Below are 7,213 nucleotides of genomic sequence, written 5' to 3'. Positions count from 1 at the left end.
TGATACCGTATATCACTTTTCAAGATACAAAGAAAGAGTGAAAGAAAGTATATGGTAGTATATAAGGCCACGAATACTTATACGACATATATATAGGTAAGGAAGAGAGGGATATATGGTGATACCATACATATACATACATATATAGGCAATATATATATATGTGTGTGTGTATGTGTAGGACTACTCAAGTTAATAACCTAAGAGAGCCAACCTAACATCTCCTAAGCAAGTAGGAAAGGTAGTGGTGGTATAATTAGGGTCCCTAACCATAATGTCTAACCATGAGGTAACTATCAATGATGTAATTTATCATAAAAAGGAAAGGATTAGAATCATTCCTACAACCTCAAGTACCAATCCATAATCAACCTGTCGCGAATTAACCATAATAACAATAATGAAGTAACCTGTAAGTCCAGACAAATAATACCTATTCGAGCCTCCATTAGTTTCAACCAACACTCAGCAAACAGTAGTTATAACTTATACCTATACAATCCCCCATAAGGCCGATAGATATAAGCGCCAAAAATAATATTGGTGATAGATAGGTATATAAATGAATAAATGTACAGAAATCAATAGTAAACTATCTTCAACCTGAGTGACATAATGTAACAAGTGTATACACCTCCTCTAACTCAGTAGCTCGCAAAGGCAGAACCTACGATGATCATTCTTCTCTGGAACTGTGGCTCACGGATGAATCGACCCCTAGGGGATTTGACAATATCTGTATACACAATTTTGTTTGGATTTAGAAATTTTAATAATCATCACCATCAATCTACTCTTTCCAGTACTGGATATATGCATATATAATAAGTGCACGGACTCGAACCGTGATTAAAAGACCGTAAGTCTATAAATTCATTATTCGAGATTATCATTGAGACCAAATAAGCATAATAAAGTATAAAGGATCGAAATATCTCTCAACTAAAGTCTGAAGTAAATAGTGGTAGTAAAAGAGTGGATAAACCATGGACCAAAAATAATCTCAATCTAATTTATTAAATATCATTTTTATTTTCAATAGCTCATAATAATTAAATAAAATAGTATGATTCCTATTATAAAATAATATGTTTCAATAGTGAAAATGGAAATAAATTCTTTTTTATAAAATAATAGTAATGTAACACCCCTTATTTTTGAGCTAGAAATCGAACCATCATTCCTACATGTATAAACTCAAATCCAATCATTTATATTTGAATACATGTTTCATGATAATTAGCCTAGTGTGAATAGTGCTTATTAGGTGGAAAAATATTCATATGAATCACTTGGAGCAAAGTTGAGCTAAGAGCCTGTGATTCAACCAAATTTTGGTATTCGATTCTACAAGGGTCAACTTTGAATGTGTATAACTTTTTACATGTGTAATTTTGCATCTAAAGACCCACAAAATTATATATAATTTAACTATCTTTCCAACGATACCAATTTTTTCTTAATTAAATATTCAAGCAAAAACTTATGCGAGAGAAACAGTAAATGTAACATCCCGTGCTTTTAAAGCTCAAATAATGCATTCAAAAATGACATTTGGGACCCCTATTTTGATGTTAAACCATGTTTAGATGTTATGGGTTGTGTTGGGGGTGTTTTTGAACGTTGTAATTAGGTGTGTGTTGCCAAATAGACCCTCCGCGAAGGTTGTGCATCACATGACAAACGCCAATAACCATTGAATGGGTTTGGCTTATAGTATGCGCTGCCTACCCTAGGTTATGCTTTTTCCATGCACCGCCCACCCCCAGTGTGCTTTGGTTGTGCACTGCCCAACAAAAGCCAAGTGCTAAAATTGCTCCGTTTGACTTAGTTTAAGGGCGTTGAGGTCTTTTCACACCCCTAAACCATTTCTAATCCTTCTTAATAATTAAGAGGTCTTAAAACATGTTATTACCCACTTTTCATGAGATTAACTCATGTTAACCTTTCCCTTCTATTCAAGAACAAGAAATTCAACTTTTTTCTCCAAGAATTCAAGTACCCAAGCTGCAATTTCATGTTTTCTTCAACGATTCAAGTAATTTAGGTAGGTGAGGTATTCATCAATAGGTTACTTTTACCCATTGAGCCCAAAAATCCTCTTTCTGATTCGAGTATGAATCTTACTATAATTATGATCATTTTCTATGTAAACTATGAAATTTATCCATGTTTTCTCGTTAGTTTTACCAAGCTAATAGTTTTATCCCATGTGAATCATGCTTCTACATATTTGAAGTTTCAAAACCCTAAGTCATGTTCAGTTGGTATCATGTCAAATTGTGCTTTAAACTAGATAAACATGATTATTTTCCAAGGTTAACTCATTCCCATGTTTACATTCATGAAATTAATCAGACTATTGAAATATCTCATATTTTGGGTCTTTGAATTATGATTTTACGTCACTGTTTAAGTGTTGTTATCGATGTTTTGTAATTATTCAGTGCTGGCAGGTTATGAACATACGTACATGTTTACTTACATTTCAGACCTTTCAAGTAATGAGTCAATCAATTCATGATTTTATTGTTAAACTCAGTTTGTTATGAGCATATTGAGCACTATCAGTTTACACATTTAGAATTACTTCAGAATTTGTATGCACTATTATTTTCAAAATACGATAACCTAAGCTTATCAGTTATCAGTAAATGCACCAGTTAGTATTTTAGTGTCTTTCAGTTGGGAGTAGGATTTAGCACCAAGTGGTAAGTGTGGATTCATCGCATCCTACTTTTCCATAAATTATGTGCCACTCTAGGTTTAGGGGCCTCGCCAGAGGGTGTTTCCACTTGCCTAATATGGGCTCAGTTTAGTGATCACTTCTGTTCAAGTTCTACTCCGATGGTAAGGATAAAATATCCCTCTTCAACGTGGACCAGACATTGGACTCCATGATAGCTCACATGGTTTATGTCGGTTACATGGTAGCTCCCACAGTTTTAGCCAGTATATTGTTTATCTCAATTCAGTTTTGCTTGACCAAGTAATCAGATTTCAGTAATTATACAGTCAGTTTTACAGATTATTTATGTTATTCACATCATGTTAGTACATGCTATACTTAGTCTTACATTCTTAGTTTTACAAGTTCATGTTTTCATGCTCAGTATCCATACATAATCCTCAGTTCAGTTTTACAGCATGTTCAGCTTTACATAAGATTTACATACAGTATTCTTGTTTCTACCGCTTCCCATCTTACAGGATTATTTTTAACTTATGAACTTATAAATTTCACTATGACCTACCATTTTCATGCACAACCATGTTTTAAATGCATGTTTCATTAAATAACTTATATCCTAAGTTGTAAAGCATATTTTAAATATTTCCATGATTTAGTGTTTGTCTCCATATACTCAGTACATTCCAACGTACTGACCAAATATATGCATTTGTGGCTACATTCCTTCATAATCTAGGTACCAGATGTAGTTCATACACCAAGGTCAGACAGTTCTCAGCATTCAGCCAGCAGGTGATGAGTTTTCTTATTTTGGGGACTCCAGTCTATTGTAGTTCATGTGTTGTATTTTGAGTATCCGTGTGTATTGATTAGTGGTATTTAGAGGTATGTCCCAACTATCTATAGTCAGTATAGCAAAGGTTTCATAGATAGTCAGTCAGAGTCATGATGTATAATTTTAGTTCTCTCTTCAGTTTTACCATATTGTAAACTTTATCAGTATTATAATTATTCAGATTTTCTAATGATTATGTTACCACTCAGCAAATTTATCTTGTATATACATTATAAATCAGTTGCTCAAGTAGTGTACCAGTACATGGGTTAGCTTAGGATCACTTGTGGTTCTAAGAACTGTGTTATGAATAGGTGGTACGCTCAGGTCGTGACAAGTAAAATTATGGTTTTTGTTAGAATTGTACCACTAAGTGAGCATGAATGCACCTCTAAGTGTGCATGCCATCCCCACTATCCAAACAATTCACAATAAATGCCTAAGCATCCATAAACTAGAATCGTACCCTTTCTAGGGTAGGATACTCACCTAAAATCCAACTGGTATCAGAACCACAGCCTTGGACCCATCAATATATAACAAGCTTAATAGTAGCACTATAATCTGAAAAACTACGATCCAAGTCACTAAGTCAAATAGTAAGTCTTATACTTGAAGGATCTTTATTATTGAGCTATGGTTAACATGCTTATAAACTAAGGTGATAGGATTCTATAGCCATAACAAATATTTCATCCTAAGGGTTGAGTCACTTTTCTATCCCCCAAACTCCCTAATTAGGCTAAGTAATGATACACTAGTCATAAATATATCTTGTCATCCTTACCAAGCAAGCAATCTATACTATACACCATCTCATGGAGAGATGTAGATCGAACCCTACCTTGATGCCGAACTAAAATTCTTGAATCGTTCATAAATTACTCATCTTTTCATCATGATATCAAAACACCACCATGTTATTAAAATAATAATCTGCACTTCAATATGAGTAAAATGAGATCTATATTTCTATAAAAATATTGAGTCAAAATTCGGGTCAAGAATAAGCCCGCAAGACCCGCAAATAAAATCCAAAATTGAATCTATCATGAGATTTCTCGAAGGATAAGGAATGTGTGCTCAAAATGTGAGCACAAATGGAGTACAAATTGGGGCGTAAATCAGCCCCAAAATTCTAACGATTTTAAGATTTAAATTCTTAGAATTTACAGTGAAAAAGAATGAAATTTGATGGGAAAAATAAAGGGAAATGACCAAGGAGCATTGGACTAACTTACCTCAGCTTCCATGGATGATTCTCCACACATTCCCATGTCCCATGCTCTTAAAATGAAGGAAAAGGGTTAAGAACTATGAGAGAAAAATGGGTGAAGGAATGGATATAATACTAGCAGTTGTCACTAAAGCGACCAAATGGCCACTAAAGTGATATACTAGTTGCTTATCTGACCAAAGGTCCGCTTAAGCTGTTGCACCAGTTGATCCTAAGCACCAAATTTGTTAGGTTCAAATGGACTCAGATCGGGTGCTCGAAATTCGTTCAAAATTTCATGTGTGCAAATGAACTATACTACCATACCTAATTTGACATCTTGAACTCAATGGGACCATCAAAATTTTCACTTGAGATCGTTTCGATTAAATGTGGGTCCCATACCCATAGCTCCGTTTTAAATAAATTCTACCTAATAGCCCAAAACGAATCTAAAAGCCTCGATACCTGAACCAAGGAGACCCCTAGCCTAAAACCAATGTTTCAAAGCTGATGGCACTATCAGAATTCTCATCAGAGGTTATTTACTAGGAGTTTTGATCCGAGACTAATTTCTTAACAACAATAGCTCCAAAACAGGGAAATGAGCCTAAAATTCAAATGAACTATCCAATAATCGAACCGACAGTCTGGGCAAGTCATAAATAAGAGGTAGCTATTATTGGGAGACTCAAAATGCTGAAAATGCGTGAAGATCAAAGAAATGACCTGGGGGTCATTACAATTTTTTGGTCTATAAGAAAATAATATGAGAGTAAAATTTTAGTTAGTTGTGTGAAATAAAAGAGTGGTGTTTCTTTTAAAAGTGTAGTAGTATTTTGACACTAGAAGTTGTAATCAATTACTCTATTTGGATATTATATTTATCCTGTTATAATATTAGTGTAATATGGATTACTATCCTGGGTGTAATTATTAGTTCTCCCAAAAGATAGAACGTATCGAAAGATACAGAAGCTAGACAATTCGAAGAAAATGGTATAAAATTATTAGAAGACTAGCTATAAAAATTTTAGCGTCATAGAACTGAGAAAAATTAGTTGCCATTTTCAATGGACTGGAAATGTAATCGTTTTGTCTATCCATAAATAAAAGAGTGGGATTGGAGAGCATTAACAGTACCTCGCCTGCAAGAAATATGGCCGAATTGGCAATTTTTGTAATAAATAATCGAGTTATTTTGAATAAGAAATTTTGACCAAAATAATATTTTGTCTAATTTTTTCAAAAATAATCCTGCCATTTTTGTGCCATTAGAAAAACAAAATTTTCTTGTAAGACTTCACGTATGTTAGCTAAGTGAAAGTTACAACTAATACATTCGTTCAACAAATTTGAAAGCCTATACGAGATTAGAATGATCACACGTCATATTGTAACATGATCATGAGATGGCTTCTTCTTCTTTTTTAAAAAAATCACTCAATGTTTAAAAGAATAGTAATTCACATTATGTCGAATGCATTAAAGAAAAATTTTTCCCTCCCGAAAAATGCATCCATGCCCTTTCTGTCTTTTCTTTCTCCCCTTACTGGCGCGATGATAATAGGGAGAAAACTATACGTACTAGAGCGCGTGGTCGTCTTAGCTCAATGGTAGAAGTCATTAGGTCTTGGATTTGCCGGAAACGTCAAGTCACGCTGACACGTGGCATGGGTCTGGGCTCAAAAGTGTAATGAACTTTGGTCTTGAATTTAATAAAATGGACTAATTAATTTGTAGGGACCAAATTAATTTATCAGCCCAAATGATCATGAATTAAACTCAAATTTTGTATAAATTTAACCCGTTGAATTTTATATGTCTACAAATGCCCCTTACTTCGAGACTTATCAACATGTAGACTTGCCGAAACTTGGCAACGAGACTTGAAGTACTCATGAATGAGTTTTTATTTTTGTGACTTCAAAGATATTTGTTTCTCATCGGTGCATCCTAGTTAGACCAATACTTGCGAGTGATCTAACTAAAGTTTCCTCCGTAAACTTTCATGTCATGAAAGGCTTTTCAAAGCAACCAATAATTTATTTGTGGTGATCCTCATTCTTTGCCTACAATCGAGTACAAACTCGATATTATTTCAAGTGTATTAAAAAGAACAACCAACTAGATTTTTTTTTTGACTCGTCTGGATAAGTATGGACATGAGAAATTATTGCCTTAATATTTATTCAAGTAATTCTTACTGACACAATAATGTGATCCTCTCAATGCATTTGAATTAGAAGGATCAATACAACACCCTCACTTGACATATTGCACGTATGAAGTAAAAAAATTAACTTGAACTTTTGTACCAAAGAAAAATATTAACTTTCCTTTTGGTTTCATGTACCAAAGAAAAAATATTAACTTTTCTTTTGGTTTTGTATACCAAAGATAAATATTAACTTTCCTTTTGATTTCATGTACCAAAGAAAAATATTAATTTTTCTTTTAATTTCATGTA

Source organism: Capsicum annuum, chromosome 2 (genome assembly GCF_002878395.1).
Source record: "Capsicum annuum cultivar UCD-10X-F1 chromosome 2, UCD10Xv1.1, whole genome shotgun sequence".
In the NCBI taxonomy this organism is placed as follows: Eukaryota; Viridiplantae; Streptophyta; class Magnoliopsida; order Solanales; family Solanaceae; genus Capsicum; species Capsicum annuum.
Note: the sequence above shows the minus strand (reverse complement) of the source record.